The 17,574-nt window shown below is 45.9% G+C and overlaps 1 long non-coding RNA gene across 1 annotated transcript; it reads right to left on the bottom strand.

Moving 5' to 3' along the window:
• Positions 1-603: 603 nt before the first annotated feature.
• On the bottom strand, positions 604-17,368 carry LOC138818281 (uncharacterized). The gene is made up of 3 exons (XR_011369035.1): positions 16,751-17,368; positions 10,053-10,172; positions 604-896 (listed from the first exon to the last, which is right to left on the bottom strand). It is a non-coding gene; the product is annotated as an uncharacterized lncRNA (long non-coding RNA).
• Between the last annotated feature and the right edge of the window lie 206 nt (positions 17,369-17,574).

Below are 17,574 nucleotides of genomic sequence, written 5' to 3'. Positions count from 1 at the left end.
GAACGCGGGTCTTTCTATTGTTGGTCGCCTGCCTTTCACCGTCACCAGGTGTCATGGGATTGGCTGGGGACTCTACCTGGCTCGTGCACTCGCACAGCCCAGGCGTCCCGCCAAGCACCGTCTGGGGTGGTTACCTCAAAGCTGCAAGGGAGTGGGCGGAGTCTCGCCTCGGCTCCCTACAGTTCCCCCTTCTTTGTTTTATGGCAACAGGTAAGAGTAGAGGTTGGGCCTCTGTCTAAGACATTAATGAGAGGACCTTGCACTGGTCTTCGCCTGAGGGGCGCCTTCCCCAGTGATGACCAGGCCCGTCCGATGCCTTTTTTGCAGAGGTGGGATCTTGGGCATCAACCCACTTGCAACCCAGCATGCTCTTCTTGAGGAGATGAGAACCATCTCCTCAAGTGCAGTGCACTTGCCTTGCACCCTGTCCCAAATTGCAAATTGCATACCTGTCCCGGTGCAGTGGGATCCCCTGATCCCTCGGGGTGCTAAGGCTATGCAGAATGGTAAGGCTTAACTGCCTCTCAGGGCCGTCAGCCAAATCTGGGGTGAGGATCCACACTCCAAAGCGGCTAATGCTTGCAAGATAACAACCTTGTCCCTTCTGGTTTGGGCTCGAAGGCGACAGACCAACCATAGGCAGACCACGCATCCTCCCAAGCAGCAGGCTAAAAACATTCTGACTCCCACCCGCTCTTTGAAAAAGGACACCGCAGAGGCAATCCAGTCAGTAAATTGTAACAGCCCACAGCATCATTGGTTTAGCTATCACAGGGATTGCTATTAGCACTGTTGCTAACAGCAGGAAGATCAGCTGCATCTTCAAGAGGGGGTTCTGTTGCAGTCTCCACCGGCCTGGTCAGTCTCATTGGCACCCAGTGAGGTACTTCTTGACTCTGTGGAAAAACACAAACAGCTCCCCTGGATCTCGTTATTACCGGATCCGGTCCATACCATTTATTATTAATAACATCCTTCCACATAACCATGTCTTTAGTATCCATGGAGTCTCTTGTCATATGCCAATCTGCGGCAGACTGATCGTTGTCATTTAGAATTAAAAAATTAAGGGTAAAGAGCGCAAGAGAAAGTCTTTCCCTGGGGGACGCGGACTCAGCAACTCCCCCTTTTTGTTTTTGAAGCATTTCTTTTATGCTTCTATTAGCTCTTTCCACTATACCTTGTCCTTGAGGATTGTAGGGCAATCTGGTGGTGTGGGCAACCTGCATTTGTGCGCAAAAGGCGCGAAAACCATGGGAAGTATAAGCAGGGCCATTATCCGTCTTGAGTCTAAGGGGCTTTCCCCAAGCTGCCCAAGCTTCTAAGCAGTGTATTCTGACGTGAGACACCTTTTCTCCTGCCAGAGGTGTGGCATGAATGACACCAGAAAAGGTGTCCACAGACACATGTAAATATTTCAACTTACCAAATTCCGTCAGATGAGTAACATCCATTTGCCATAGGGCGTTTGGTCTCAACCCCCTGGGGTTTACCCCCACATGGGGAGGATGAAGAAAGGTAACACAAGATTTACAGGCTTTAACAATATCTCTTGCCACATGCCTGGACAAATTATATCTTTTCCTAAGGGTATTAGCAGGTACATGATACAATCTATGAAAGTCTTTTGCCAATTCTACAGGATCAGCAGCAACCAGAGCCATAGCCCGAGTTGCCTGGTCCACCAAATCATTACACTTTGCCATCGGGCCCGGCAACATAGAGTGGGCACGAATATGTCCAATATAAAAAGTATGTTTTCTGTTTAAGATAAGGGATTGAATCTGTAACAAAACATTAGAAATTGTACTGGCCTGCTTAACTGAAGCAGCAACTTCAAGAGAAGCAACGGCATTTACAACATATAATGAATCAGAAAATAAGTTAAAAGGTTGATCAAATCTTTTAAAAACTTCAAGCACAATTAAACATTCAACAGCCTGTGGGACATTCGGCCGAAAAATAAAGACTACCGGCTTTTTGTGTCCTTGAACAAAAAAGGCACCTTGTCCAGATTTTGATCCATCCGTAAAGATGGTTAGAGCATCAGCCAAGGGCTCCTTTGAAGTGACAACAGGAAAATACACTAAATTTTTGTTAACTATGGCAAGCAGAGGATGCTTAGGATAATGATTATCAATTACATTTGGAAATGAGCAAACAAGAATTGCCCACATATCCATTGTGGCTGCTAAAATTTCAACTTGCTCACGGGTGTATGGAATAATTAATTTATCTGGAATTTTTGCAAAGTGCATTAAACAATACTTTATACCCAAAATTGCCTGCTTAGCCACTAATTCAGGAAAATATTGAACAGTTTTTGCTCCCACAGAATTGCCGTGGAGCCACAATAAGGGGCCATTTTGCCAAAGAACCCCCGTGGGATAATTTTTTGTTTTTAATATACATAAATCAATAGGTAATTTCAAATCAACCCGTGAAAGTTGAGCCCTAGACAAAGCTGCCTCAACCTTTTGTAGGGAATTTAGTGCTAAAGGTGTCAGGGATCTAGAGGAGGTGACTTCAGGGTCGCCCTCCAAAATAGCAAATAAAGGTAACAACTCTGACCGAGGGAGATTAAGAAACCCCCTTATCCAATTAATATCTCCTGCCAATTGCTGAAAATCATTAAGTGTTTTAAGATGACCAGTTCGAATGGAAAGTTTTTGTGGTTTAATCTCAGTAGGAGAAACAATGGTTCCCAGAAATTGAACAACACTAGTCTGCTGAACCTTCTCAGGGGCAATAATTAATCCTTTATTAGCTAAGGTCTCCGTTACCTGCCCAAACACCTTATGAAGAGTCTCTACCGAGGGAGCAGCCAACAAGATATCATCCATATAATGGACAATCTGTACTTTTGGAAATTTTTCCCTAACAGGGGTTAATGCAGCCCCCACGAACAATTGACAAATTGTTGGGCTATTAGCCATCCCTTGGGGGAGAACTTTCCACTGATAGCGAGCATCTGGGGTTTCATGATTAACCGAGGGCAAAGTAAAGGCAAAGCGCTCCCTATCCTTTTCATAAAGAGGTATGGAAAAAAAGCAATCCTTAATGTCTAAAGCCAAAATAGGCCACTCTCTAGGTAAAGCAGAGAGCAGTGGAAGTCCCCTTTGGATGGGTCCCATAATTTGCATCTGGGCATTTACTGCTCTAAGGTCATGTAATAATCTCCATTTTCCGGAGGCCTTTTTGATCACAAAAATTGGGGTATTCCAAGATGACACTGAAGGCTCAACATGCCCCAGCTGCAGCTGTTCCTGGACAAGAGTTTGAGCCGCTTCCAATTTTTCTCCAGAGAGGGGCCACTGAGGAACCCACACCGCCTTTTGCGTTAACCAAGGTATGGGTACCGCACCTTCAGTGGAAGCTTTGTTTTCAGAGGCCCCTAAGAAAAACCCAAACCCTTCCTGTCCTGTTTAGGAAGTGGCTCTATCAGCTCCTTGCGTCCTTGGAGACGCCAACCAAGCCCCAAGGCTGGCACAAATCCTTGCTGTTTCATCATATTCTGACTGGCCTCAGAATAATCATTAGTTAAAGTTAGCTTTAGCTGTTGCTGCACATCTCTTCCCCAAAGATTGACAGGGACGTCTACCACAAATGGCTGCATTTTTCCAACCTGGCCTTCGTCTGTTCTCCAAGTCAATTCTTTTGCACTTAACTGTGGGGCATCGGCATAGCCCAGCCCTTGTAAGGTCTGGGAGGATTTCTGAGTTGGCCATTGCTTTGGCCACTCCCCTCTTTGGATGATGCTTCGATCTGCCCTTGTATCCACCAATCCCTCAAATCTTCTCCCTTCCACTTGGAGAGTTAGCATGGGTCTTTGGTCTAAAGTTATGGACAGGCATGTAAGGTCGACTCCAGTGGAGCCTAGCCCTTTATCTCCTCTCTCTATCTCCTTAGCAGGGAAATTGCCATGAAGAGAAGCAGAAGCTGTGCAATTCTATCCCCGGGAGAAATGGACACCACTCCATGGGGGACATGACAGAGGACCTTGATAGTCGCCGTATAGTCAGGGTCAATCACTCCTGGGAAAATTATTAATCCTCTCATTGTGGAGGAGGAGCGTCCTAAAACTATTCCTACAGTGCCTTCATCTAGGGGTCCTGTCATGTCTGTCTCCACAATCTGGACTCCCATCTGCTGTGTTAATACCCGTCCGGAGGTTGCACAGTGGTCCAACCCTGCGGAGCCTGAGGTTGCTCTTCTTGGCTGGGGAGTTGTTGCGGGTGCTGTCTGGGAGCCAGAGTCTGAAATGCCCCATAAACTTTCGGGCCCTTGGGACGAGGGCCCTTCTCTCCGTTTTTTGGCTCCTGTTCTGAATTAGTGTTAGTAATTTGGGGGATAAAATGTCCATTGATGTCTCTAACTGACCTGCATTCGTTGACCCAATGCTTTCCCTTTTTACAACGAGGACACACTCCTGGAGTCCTTGGCGGCCTGGGTATATTTTGTACAGGACCACCATTTTGTGGGCATTGCTGTCTAAAATGTCCCAACTGACCACACTGGAAACACCCTTTTCCTTTACTATCTTTTGCGGCCCCGGCAGCCGACAAGACAGCAGCTGCCAGCCCCGCATTGGTCAGGGGGCCACCTACTTCTCTGCAGGCTTTTAACCAAGCTTCTAGGCTTTGGGTTCTTACTGGGGTAATTGCCCTCTGACATTCCTTGGTGCTTTGTTCAAAAATGATTTGTTGTACAAATGGCATGGCTGTTTCCAGATTTCCTAATACCCGCTCGGCTGTCTCTAGCATACGGGCAACAAAATCAGAAAATGGCTCATTAGGGGCCTGCATGATTTTTGTTAGATTGCCAGCCACCTCTCCCTTGTTTGGGAGGGCTCGCCAGGACCTGTAAAAAACCTCGTTTACCTGGCGGTATACTTCAAAGGGATATCCTGTCTGGTCTACCGAGTAGATTCCCTGCCCGAGAAGCATGTCTACGGTCCAGTCTGGGTGCCCGTCACGGACATTTTGTCTGTATTGGGCTTGAGCCTTGTCTTGTACAATTGACCGAAAATCAAGGAACTGCCCGTGATTAAGGCAAGTACGGGCCACTTCAAACCAATCCATAGGTGTCATAGCATTAATAGTTAGCCTTCGAAGCAAGGCAGTGGTATAATTGGCCGTCACTCCATAAGTCCTGACTGCCTCAACTAAATCTTTTAACTGGGAGTAGGAAACCGGCTCAAAATTTCTTTCAGCAGTAATGGGATTCTCAAAGACTGGGAAAGCGGCTGCTAATCGCGACCAGGTTTTTTCTTTTATAAAGTGACTCTTCCCTGCCGGCGGGCACGGCGGGGGGGCCGACGGGTGAGGGGCAGCTCCGTTTCCTCTCCCTGGCTGCTGCGGTACTCCCACCCCTAGGGGGCGCCACCCTCCATATCTGTCTGCCTCGTGCTCCACCGCAGCCTCTTCTAACTCTTCACTATCAGCTGGATCGAGCTGCTCTCCCTCCTCCTCTAACATTTCTTCCTCTGAGTCACTCACAAGATTACTATATTCTTGGTCCTGCCCTTCCACATGTAGGGCTGAGAACCGGTTTGCTTTTAAAGAAGGGCACGGGGGTCTCCTTGAGACCCGCTCCTCTCTGAAACCCTTCTCCTTTTGTGAGGGCTGCAGCCCCTCTTGCTTTAATTCTTTAGGATCCTTTTGTCTTTTTTCCCTTTTTCTTTTAGGCCTATTTTCCTCCCCCTTACTGTATGCTGACTCTGATAGACTATCCTGATGCTGCGTTAGTACTTTGCGTCCTTCCTGGATTAAATCAAACCCTCCCTCCTCGAGGCAAGTGCGCACCATCAAAAAGACAAGCCACAAGGGAAGAAGCAATGCAAGCAACCAATAAATATCTAAATCTACAGTGAACAGCATACCGGGGGATTTTTACCGACGTCTCCTCTCCGCGTGTTGAGTTCTGGCTCCAATTCGGCCTCTCGCGCGGGTCCCGTCCCAGGTTCGTTCCCGAGTTTCGGCACCAGTTGTAGCGACCGTCTACTCGACCAGCGAGGTAAAACGACCACCACACCAGGGGTCTTCTCAGATCACGCTTTATTGGAGAGCCTTTTAGTTGTAGGAGAGCTTGGGCGCAAGAGAGCGTGCACCCGAAACACAGCCGCTTATATAGGAGAATCGGAATGCGGGTCTTTCTATTGTTGGTCGCCTGCCTTTCACCGTCACCAGGTGTCATGGGATTGGCTGGGGACTCTACCTGGCTCGTTCACGCGCACAGCCCAGGCGTCCCGCCAAGCACCGTCTGGGGTGGTTACCTCAAAGCTGCAAGGGAGTGGGCCGAGTCTCGCCTCGGCTCCCTACACTAGTGCTTTACCACTTGAGTCACAGCTCCATTTACCTGCTCAGGCTGGCTTTGAACCGCAATCCCCACCTCTTAGCCTCCTGAGTAGCTAGTATTACAAGTGTCAGCCAACAGTGCCCAGCTGACACATAAATGTCTTTTGTTTAGTGACCTAGGAAGATGGCTCAGTGATAGAGTATTTGCTTCTCATGCATGAAGCCCTGGGTTTGATTCCTCAACACCACATGAACAGACAAAGATAGAAATGGTGCTGTGGCACAAGTGGTGGAGCATTCACCTTGAGCTTAAAGAGCTGAAGGACAGTGCCAGAGTTCAATCCCCATCACTAACAAAAAATATTTTGTTTACATATGGTGGAGTTCCTTTCAATGTATATACTATTTTAGATAAATATGAAGAAGCACTTAAGCACCTTACATTGTATAAAGATAAGAGTTATGCATTTCTGGGAAGAAAGTCATTAACTTACATTATGTAATGGTGTGTGTGAGGCACCAAACGGTCTCTACATCTTTGTCATTCTCCTGAAATTTGCCTTGGGTGCAGTGCAATGTTCAATGCTCAGACCATCTCAATAGACACATTTGGCATTTGTCAAAAATGACAAATCCCAGAGTGGTACTGGTGGCTCACAGTTATAATCCAATCATGAGGTTTGCAATGCGAGGATTGCGTTTAAAAGCCAGCCTGGGCAGGCAAATCTGAGTCTCTTACGATTAATTAACAATGAAAAACTTGAAAAACAAAAAATGGAAGGAGCCAAATCACCAGTGGCTCACGCCTGTAATCCTAACTACTCAAGTGGGAGATCTAAGGACCACAGTTCAAAGCCAGACCAGGCAGGAAAGTCCATGAGACTCTTTTGTTATTGTTGTTGTTGGGTCTGGTCCTGGGGCCTGAACTCTGGGTCTGAGCACTGTTCCTTATCTCTTCAGCTCAAGGCTATCTCTCTACCACTTGAGCCACATTGCCACTTCTGGCTTTTTTCTTTTTGCTTATGTGGTACTGAGGAATAGAATCCAGGGCCTCTTGCATGCAAGGCAAGCCCTCTACCACTGAGCCACTTTCCAAGCCCTCCATGAGACTCTTATCTCGAATAAATCACTAGAAAACCAGAAATGGCACTGTGGCTCAAGCAGTAAAGTGCTGTCTTTGAACTGAAGACCTCAGGGACAGCGCCCAAGCTCAGAGTTCAAGTCCCATGACCGACCAAAAACAAACAAACAAATAAAGGATCCCTTGTAGGAAAGTCTGTAAGACTCTTATCTCCAATGAATCACCAAAATGCCAGAAGTAGAGATGTGGATCAGGTGGTAGAGCACTGGTCATGAGTGATAAAAACTAAGAGACAGAACCCAGGCCCTGAGTTTAAGACTGAAGATCTGAAAACACACACACACACACACACACACACACACACACACACACACACACACACAGGAAGAAAAATTGCTATTTTAGTCCAAATGCACGTACAGATGTGCAGGTACATAAGTTTCAAAGAGGCAGAATCAAATATGATCACAGTTTGGAATACCAAAAAATACCATGTCCCATCAGTTCCTGGCAGAGAAGGAAGGCATGTGGCATTCCACCCTCAGGGAACTGCTCTTGGGGACATTCTGGGAAATCCCTCCACAGGAACACATCTGGACTACTGGAGAGTCAAAGGTGGCAAATTCCTCAAGAACCAGAAATTCACATTTCACTCCCTCCAAGGGGCCTACAGCTCCAAGAGGGTCTTTGCACTCACTCCCCAATCAACAATACCTAAAATACAGATAGGATGGGGAAGAGTGAATAGGGAGAATTAGTGGGGAGGCCTAGCGTCCCTGTGCAAGTGGTTAAATGGGAAAAGGACTGACCTGAGTAGAGACACAGGATATGCAGGTGGAAGTTAGGGAGGGGAACAAAGATGATGAGGGCATCAGTCCTACAGGATACAGACATGTGCAGACAGGGTACACTCCAGAAAGAGAATGCTGGAGGAGGTCAGGGGACAGGAGAGGGCAATAGAAAGAACTGATTGTAAAGTATGGTAAGTAGAAATAAGACTTCCATACTGGGGCCCAAGGGCCCTGGGTTCTATTTCTGACTCTACTGAGTGGACAAATCCCTATCCTGGCAGCCTCAATTTACCCCACCTGGGAGAAAAGTAGGAAGAAGCACAGACTGTTCTGGTGCTGCCACTGAGGTCACAGAGGAGGAGAAAGGAGAAGCTGCAGGTTTGAAGTAAACCCAGACAGGGGTGGGAGACTGGGGAGCAGCATTCTCTCAGCACCATACTGAGGCACTCAGTTATCTGCCTCCTAACCCCTCGGGGTGCCATCAGGCTGCCGATTATGGTGCAGAGCCCCAGCCCCACGTTGAGCAGGAAGCATAGGGCTGCCAGTAATAGAGTCACTGCCTGCAGAAGTGACACCTTCTGCTTCTGCACAGCCAGTCAGCCCCACCGGCCCTGTAACCTTGCTCCAAGCCTAGGCACATCCACATGGTGGCAACAGTAACAACTCAGCAAAAGAGTGTGGCCCAGGCACCAGGCCACTCCACAGCCCACCTTCACTTCTTCTGTTTACAGGCTAGCAACCCAGATGCTACCACTTAGTCACCACCTCAGGGGGGAGTCGCAGCCACCAACCCACAAGTTGGGGACTATGGAGTCCTCACAGTCAAGATTCCCACTTCCACACTTGTTAGACAACGAATATATCTGTTACCTTGGCCTTCTGGAGAGTTCCAGTCTATCTAGGTGTGATATGTGGGTCTGATATCAGATATATCCCTCCTCAACTGAAATGGTTCATCTTGCTCCTCCATGGCTCCCCCCCTTGCCAAGTGAGGTGAGAAAGAGCAAGAATTGGATTGTTGGGCTATAAGCCGTACGTGCTTGGTGCTAGTGAGCAGGGTGCGTTTTGGTGGTTCAAGTGTACCCCAGGGATCTATCCCTCTTCACAGCCTCCTCTGCGTCTGTGAGCTATCCTTGAGGAGTCGAGCTTCTCAGGCTTTGCAGATACTGCTGGAGCCCTGCCATTGCCCTGCCTCCAAGGTCTCAGACTCCCCACTGCTGTTGGCCAAGGCCTGAGGACACCAAGACCCCAGGATTTCAGTGTCCGCAGCCATGAAATGGGGTCCATGCTGTGATCAGTGTGTACTGTTCCACTAATGGGCCACAGATGTTGGGTGTGCATGCACATATATAAACCAGAGAGCATTGCCTGCTGCCTGTGACATCTGTCTGCCATTTCTACCAAAGTGTTAGGGAGGCAACATGAGACTGTCCTCTGGCCTCTTCCTCATGAAGGTACAGTCCCATGCATGTCCTCTGGACACTAAGTGCACGCCGATCCCTTCCAGAAACCTCCAGTTTAGTGTTTGTCTCTATCCAGCCCCATTAGGCAACCATCAGCCAGCACCAATGTGGGCTAGACCCTGTGCCAGGCTCCAGGAGGATGTACAGGAAGCCCCAAGCCCTAAGAGTTCAAATGACTGAGGGCTGAAACACCAAACAAACATGGAGTGACCCAAGACAGGCTAATGTGGTGAGGGCTCTGAAGAAAGACTTTCTGCACCACAGAGAATCTGGTCCTCCTGATCCACTGCTCATCCCGAAACTGCTTCTTCCCTGATGCCTTCCTGTCTGCCATGTTCCACATGTGCCCTCTTGATTCTCTTCTTTCCAGCCTGCCACTAATCCTGGTGATTTACAAGCCACAAACATAGATAACTCTCACCTCCCGTTTCTTTTGGTTCCAGGCTGAACAGTAAGGTCAGTATTTCTGACATCATAGCTTGAGTCAATATCTGTAACAAAACTTTGAAGGCTTGGGTCACCTTGGCTTGAATCCACATTCCTGGGGATGACACACAAGAATTAATCAAAATAGGCAGTTTTGGCTCAAACTTGTAATCCTAGCTACTCAGTGTGATATCTGATTTGCTATTCACTGGAAGAAAGTTTATTCTAGCCTCAATCCTTCCTGCGGTAGCTAATTTTCTCTCCTGAGCCCCTTTCCCTTGGTAAAGAAGGATATCCATGGGAACAAAAATGTAAATTCAGAAACATTTTTGCTAAAAGTAAACTTCTCTCTCTCCCTCAAGCTTCCCAGACTGGCAGCTTTGCAGTTTTTCACAAATTTTGCTGAATGCCACTAACAATTATGATGCTTATCACCAGCTGTACTGAGTTCTTTATTACTCAGGAAGTTGTAATAAACATCATTCCTGTTCAGAAAATTTCAGCGCACTGTCAGAAGCATTGACTCGTGTGTCCCCATTTGAGCTTCTGTGTGGTGTGAGGGTGCATGCTGACATGCATTCTCTCTGGGAAAAGGATTCCCCTTCTTCAACATCAGGGCAAAGGTCCAATGTCCCAAGGCATGTTTGACTCAAGGCTATGATTTGCTTCTGTAACCTTGCTTGCTTGCTTTGGTAAACATCACCTATGTGAAAGCACTTCCTATAAAAATCCCCCCTGAACAACAAACAGGGCTGTTCTCTAGCTCTGTGAGCTGAGGACAGATGGAATATGGCTAAATAAAGAACTTCCAGCCAAATTGCCTGAGTGCTGTCATATCTTCCTGGGAAATTGGAATACTACAATTTAAATTGGAATACAACACAAGTGGCTAAAATCTGAAGACTAATCTCCATTTGAAGCCAGCCTTACAAGAAGGCCCATGACATGACACTTTTATCTCCAATAAACTACTCAGAAAAAGAAGAAGTTCTGTGACTCAAGTGATAGAGCACTAGCCCAAAGCATAAAGAGGCTCAGGAACAGCACCCAGGCCCTGAGTCCAGGTGCCAGTACTGGGAAAAACAAATACAACAACAACAAAAAAAAACGGGTAATCAACTCTCCTGTCTTCCTTGTCCTTACTTCTCAGCCTAGTACTGTCTTTGTGTGTTCTGTCACAGTGCTGTTGACCAAGAAGTCCTTTGCACACAGAAAGCCTGCTCTTTCTTACCTGCACTGGCCACATCATTCATTCTCTATTCTCCATTCGATGTTAAACATTTTTTTTGGGGCGGAGGTCCGGTCGTGGGGCCTGAACTCTGGGCCTGGGAGCTGTCCCTCAGCTCTTCAGTTCAAGGCTAGCACTCTACCACTTGAGCCATAGCGCCACTTCCGGCTTTTTTCTTTTTTTTTTTAATATTTTATTTTATTTGAGAACATACTTACAGAGGGGTTACAATTACATGGGCAGGATAATGCATACATTTCTTACCAAGCATTGCAGCCTCCTCCTTTGTTTACCCTTCAATGGCTTTTTTCTTTTTGCTTATGTGGTGCTGAGCAATCGAACCCAGGGCCTCAGGCATGCAAGGCAAGCTCTCTACCACTGAGCCACTTTCCCAGCCCCTCTATGTTAAACTTATTTGTTCAAGGCTGATGTTCTATGTTGGGTCTTCGTCCGTCCCACGAAAGATGGATGGGGTCTGAGGAAAGGTAAGTGTGGCGCTCGCCTGTTCCCCAGCCCAGGAGACAATCAGACGCAGCAGGGAGCCAAATCCAGCAGGTAGAAAACTCATTTATTAACAGAGAGCAGCCCTTATTAAATACAAAAAGGGCGGGTGGCATGGCAAGGGAGGAAGAGGAACCAATCACTGTCAAGGTCACACCCTATCATGCACCTGAGCCTTCATGGGCTGGTTAGGCACTGATAGGAAGATCAATTGGGCTCTGCCCACTCTACTCTCTCCCAGCGCCATCTTGGCTGCCCATGTGCTCTATAGTAAATTGGGCTCTGCTCACTCAACCCCCTCCCAACGCCATCTTTGCTGCCCATGTGCTCCACAGTTCTATTGTTGAGTCTCACCTCTACTGTATCTCACTTTTTGGAGATAAGAGTTTCAGCAACATTTCTTTCTAGTCTGGCTTCAAGCCTCCATCCTCAGTTCTCAGCCCTATAAGTAGCTAGTTTTATAAGTGTGGGCCACTGGTAGCCAGCAAATTTGACTATGTTTTGGTACCTTATATATGTAGAATCATAAATATAGTTTTTATTTTTAATATGGTTTATTTCACAGTATTTTAAAGATTCATTCTTGTTGTAGCATGGTCAGAATGTCATTCCTTTTTAAGATTGAATAATATTCCCTTGGCTGGTTATACCACATTTTGTTTACCCATCAAGAGACATTTGGTTTTCTACCTTTCTACTACTGTGTATAATGTCATGAATAACATTATTATCTTTTACATTGTGCACACTGTTGTAAAAACACGCCAGAGACATCCTTTTATAATAAACTGAGGTGAATCCCCCTGTGGCTTTCCTTCATATTAACTATCAAAGAGAAAACTTAAAGCCAGTGAGGCTCATATGGAGTGACCAACTTAAATATTTTTCATCCTATTTACAAGGATATTGCTGTATTCCTATATAAATAAATATCCAGCCAGGTACTGGTGGCTCATGCCTGTAATCCTAGCTACTCAGGAAGCTGAGATCTGAGGATTGCCAGGTTGGGCAGGAAAGACTGTGAAACTCTTATCTCAAATTATCCACCAGAAAATCCAAAGTGGTTCTGTGGCTCTAGTGGTAGAGTGCTAGACTTGAGCTGAAGAGCTGAAAGAAAGTGCCCCGGCCCAGTGTTCAAGCCCCATGTTCAAAAATAAATCAATAAACAATATCCAACAAGTTGACAAATCAGGCAAGGCCTTTGCAAATTTGTTCTTCTCTTCTCTGGAAACTTCTTCTACACCTTTGTGTGGACCTGAATGCTTAATAGTTCCTGTCTTTGATCCTAGCTTATCAGGAGGCTGAGATCTAAGGATCCATGTTCAAACCCAGTCTGGAAAGCCAATTCTGACAGACTCCTATCTCCAATACACTAGCAAAAAACTTCAAAGTAGAAGTTTAGCTAAAGTGGTAGAGCATCTGCCTTGCAGGAAAAAGCTAAGCAAGTGTATGGGACCCTGAGTTCAAGCCCCAGTACTTGTACACACACACAAAAGGAAAATAAACTTTGTTTAATTCGTTCATCTTTTCAGCAGCTAGATCAGAAGTTCTGCCACAGAAAGGCCTTCTCTGGCCATATGACCTAAAATATTAACTTCCTCTCAGTTCCTTGATTTTCTCTCAGAGCAGGTCTCAGTTTGGGCCTCCCTCTGAAGGGTGTGAGCTCCAAACTCACTCTATTTTATAACATCCTTTTCTCTAGCAGCACCTAGTCCCCATTATTGAAAATCAGAAAATTGGACCTCCTTCTGAGCAGAGCAGTTTGCAAAAAGGGTCGCCCTCTTCTCTGGGTCAAGTAGCCCTAATAGAGCTGACAGCTGAGGATTTTATCTCATACAACTCTCAACCACGGGAAGGTAAACTGAGGACCTTCCCAGGATAAGAAGTAATTCCTGCTTGAGCAAAATGTATCAATCAATGTCACAACAGGAAGGAAACTATTCAGAATATATCTTCCCTTCCCCTCTCCTCTTCTAGCTCTCAAGAGGATTTTGAAAAAAATTGGATTTAAGTGTGGTTATTTTTCATATCTTCCCAGAGTCACTTGTTCAAAGCTGCACACCAGCCCAGGTTGCCCACAATAGGAACTCCACCTTAGGAGCCCAGCTTTAATCTTGGACCTCTTTCATCACTCTTACAATATAGGATGCACCCAACAAGGGAAGGCGCTTCAGGGGCTTTATCCTCCTCCCACAGACAAGTTAGTTCCAGAGGGGAAACTGATCTGGCCATCGACTGAAAGTGAACCAGAATAGGATGAGCTCAGAGTGAGCCCTCCTAATGGGAAAGTCACAACCATTAAGTTAGATAATATATAATAAAGGGTTGCCTGTCTGTGGTGGCTCACACATGTAATCCTAGCTATTCAGAAAGCTGAAGTATGAGGACTGGGGCTTGAACTCAGAGCCTGAGCCCAAGGCTAGTGCTCTACCACTTGAACCACAGTACCACTTCCAGCTTTTTCAGAGTTGGTTATTGAGATAAGATTCTCATGGACTTTCCTGGTCAGGCTACCTTTGAACCACAATCCTCAATCCTCAGCCTCCTGAGTAGCTTAGATTACAGGTGTGAACCACCAGTGCCCACCTGGCCCCCATTTTTCAGATGTACCTCACCTCATTCTCTTTCTCACTCAGAACCAGCCACACACCACTTCCTCCTGATATGGGGTTTATTCCAGCCCTGAGACTTTCACCCTAGCTATTGCCTCTGTCACATGCCCCCAAAGCTGGCTCCCTCTCAATCTACAGGTCTTGGCTTCAGTGCTACCTCTTCACAGAAACCTTTTCTCTATGTATGTGGATTCTGGGGTTTGAACGGGTTTGAAATCAGGACCTGGTCACTGTTGCTTATCTTTTTAAAATCTTAAATATAGTATTCTACCATTTGAGCCACAGTTCCCAATTATGCTTTATTGCTAGTTCATGGGAGATAAGAATTTCAGAGACATTTTTTGTTGAGACTGACTTTGAAACATGATCGTCAGATCTTAGCTTCCTGAGTAGTTAAGATTACAGGTGTTAGCCACCAGCACTTGACTCACAAGGACTCTTTCTGGCACTCTCACCTGCACTATTTATCTTTATATAGTTGTTTCATATATTGGTTTATTGACTTTTCACTTGGCTTCCACAAATAAATGATCAGTTGTGTCTTGGGTAGGTTCCCTGTCTGCTCCTAGCCTACATTTTGGATCATTCACACCTGACATGCATCTGATGAATGGTGAATCTCTCCACCCACTGTCCCCTTTTACTTTCTTTTTTTATTATTTGTTGTATGGTCTTTGGCCTTGAAATTAGGGTCTGGGCATTGTTCCTGAGTGTAATCCTAGGTTGTTAATGTTAGCTTCTTGGGAGGCTGAGATCTGAAGACCGTAGGTCAAAGCCAGTCCAGATAGAAAAGTCCCTGAAACTCATCCCCATTTAACCACCAGAAAACTGGAAGTGGCATTGTTGTTCAAGTGGTAGAACACTATCTCCTACTTGTAATTGCTTGCAAACATTAGTTCCTCTGGCTTCAGTAGCCAGCCTTTGGATTGAGACATGATCTCTCTATGCAGCCTTGGCTGTATAGGGATTATCCCTCCTATAATTCGTTTTTGAGTATACTTCTTGCAATCTTTCACATCCCAATAACAGGTCCCTGTGCTCTCAACTGCTATTATCTTTGATGTCTTATAATACTCTCCACCACTTTCTCGAGAATTGCTCTGCTCCTGGGCCTGAATACTGCAGCATATTCTGAGAAGAGTGGTAGCTATTCGCTAGCCACACCCATCCTGCCAAATCTCCGCCTTAAATTATATTTAGTCTAATTATGAGACTACCCAGAAGGAAGGGAATATTCTGCTAACCGCCCTCCTCCAACCCTGCTTCTTAGTAGACAGTTTATGATCTCAAATTGTGGCTCCCCAGAGAGGAATCTTTCACTGCTGCTTAAAAAGAAAGACCAGGCAAGGGAAACAACACAGAATCCTGGCCTGGAACTGTGCTAGGACTGGGGTTCTTCTGCAAGAAACAGAAGGGAATGGCAGGCAGAGTGGTACCTAAGCCTCTCTTCAGAGGTGACTGCTTGACATTATAAAGCAATTGAAACTCAGATGACAAGATGTAATGGTTAAGCCAGGTAAGTAAACTGGCTCTCCTTCTATAGGGAGAGGTAAGTTGGAAAGATCTGCAAGAGTTGGGCACGGTGGCACTGTTGAAGGTACTCTTTTTACTTGGACAGCCTAAGTTTTCTTTAATTAAAAGGTACATGCCCATGGCATAATTGAATGTTCTGTCCTGTATAGATCCCTGGATCTCATATGGTAGTACCTCATGTCACACTTTAAGAATGGTGGGTTCCAGCTTGTTGAGTCTTGGCTCATCAGAACACAGGGAATATTATGCAACTTGTTTAAGCTATGGGTGCTCCATTATTTGTTCAATATTTGTCTCTCCCTCAGGTCCTCAATTACCAGTTGGCAGTTTACATTTTGTCCTCAAACAGACAGTTTATATGGACCAACATATTTGGCCCTCAGAACTAGTGACTCTACCTGGATAACATCCTCCCCTCAAAGGGAAATCTTCCTGTTATAACAAAATATAAAAAGACACCTAAGCTCCAGATTTCCACCTTGTAGGCATATTTTCTTTTTCCAATTGTGGGGCTTGAACAGTGTCCTTGAGCAATTCAACTCAAGGCTAGAACTCTACCAATTGAGCCACTGTGCCACTCCCAGTTTTCTAGTGGATAATTGGAGATGAATATCACAGACTTTTCTGACCGGGCTGGCAATGAACCATGATCCTCAGATCTCAGCCTCCTGAGTAGGTAGGATTACAGGTGTGAAGCCAGTTCCAGCCATCATTTCTTTCTTGCAGGAACATTTCAGGGGTATGGAATAGCACAACACCACATAAATTTGTCAGCAGCTGCCCCGGGGAGAACCAGATGATTAGACCAAAATAACTAACCTTGATATTGCCTTTGCTGTCCAAAAGGATATTGTTGGGCTTAAGATCTCAATGTGCGATTGTGTTCTGCTGTAATTAGTACAATTTGTTTGAAGAATCTCCTGGCTTCAACTTTATATAAGTGGTGGGATTTTCAGATAGACTTCAGAAGGTAGCCCCTAGTGGCCAATTCCATGATGAGATATACATACTCTTTTTTCTTTATCACCAGGTACAACTTGATGATGTGTCTGGGCCATCCAGCCTTAAAAATGTCCATCTTATTCTCTATTCAATGCCTGGAGGACTCTCCCATATGACGTATTTTAAACTGCCATCTCGGTGTCTGTGAAGTGGTGATGGGACAGTTTCACTCAGGTAACTTGGTCAAGGAGTTCTTTTGTCTGGTATTGTTTGATGATCTCCTCGTCAAGCAGCTCGGGGATGATTCTTTGTATTCTGCGATCCTCCTGCTATGAAAGCAGGTAGCAAGTCTCCGAAAAATTAACTCAATAAAATAATGGGAAACCCGGCAAAAAGTAAAAAAGAAATACCAAAATCCAACCAACAAAACCTGCAACCAAACAGATCATCAATCTAGCTTTGAGTTAATCCAGCAGCTTACCAAGCGAGAGCTCCCAGCACTGTTAACTGACAAATGTTGGGGCACAGTGGCTTCCTATATACCCTACATGACCTATCACAATGGAGCAATCACAACTGTGCATAGTGACATCATGGGGGAAATGGACAAATCAGATTCAGACCAAGTGAGGTCAGAGAAAAAGTGGACCAATTACAGCCTGCCACCATTGACACTGTAGCTCTTAGGCCTCCAAGACTGT

This window comes from Dipodomys merriami, unplaced genomic scaffold, assembly GCF_024711535.1.
Source record: "Dipodomys merriami isolate MVZ:Mamm:240054 unplaced genomic scaffold, mDipMer1.0.p SCAF_73, whole genome shotgun sequence".
Lineage (NCBI taxonomy): Eukaryota > Metazoa > Chordata > Mammalia > Rodentia > Heteromyidae > Dipodomys > Dipodomys merriami.
Note: the sequence above shows the minus strand (reverse complement) of the source record. Positions and strands in the feature narration are given on the sequence as shown.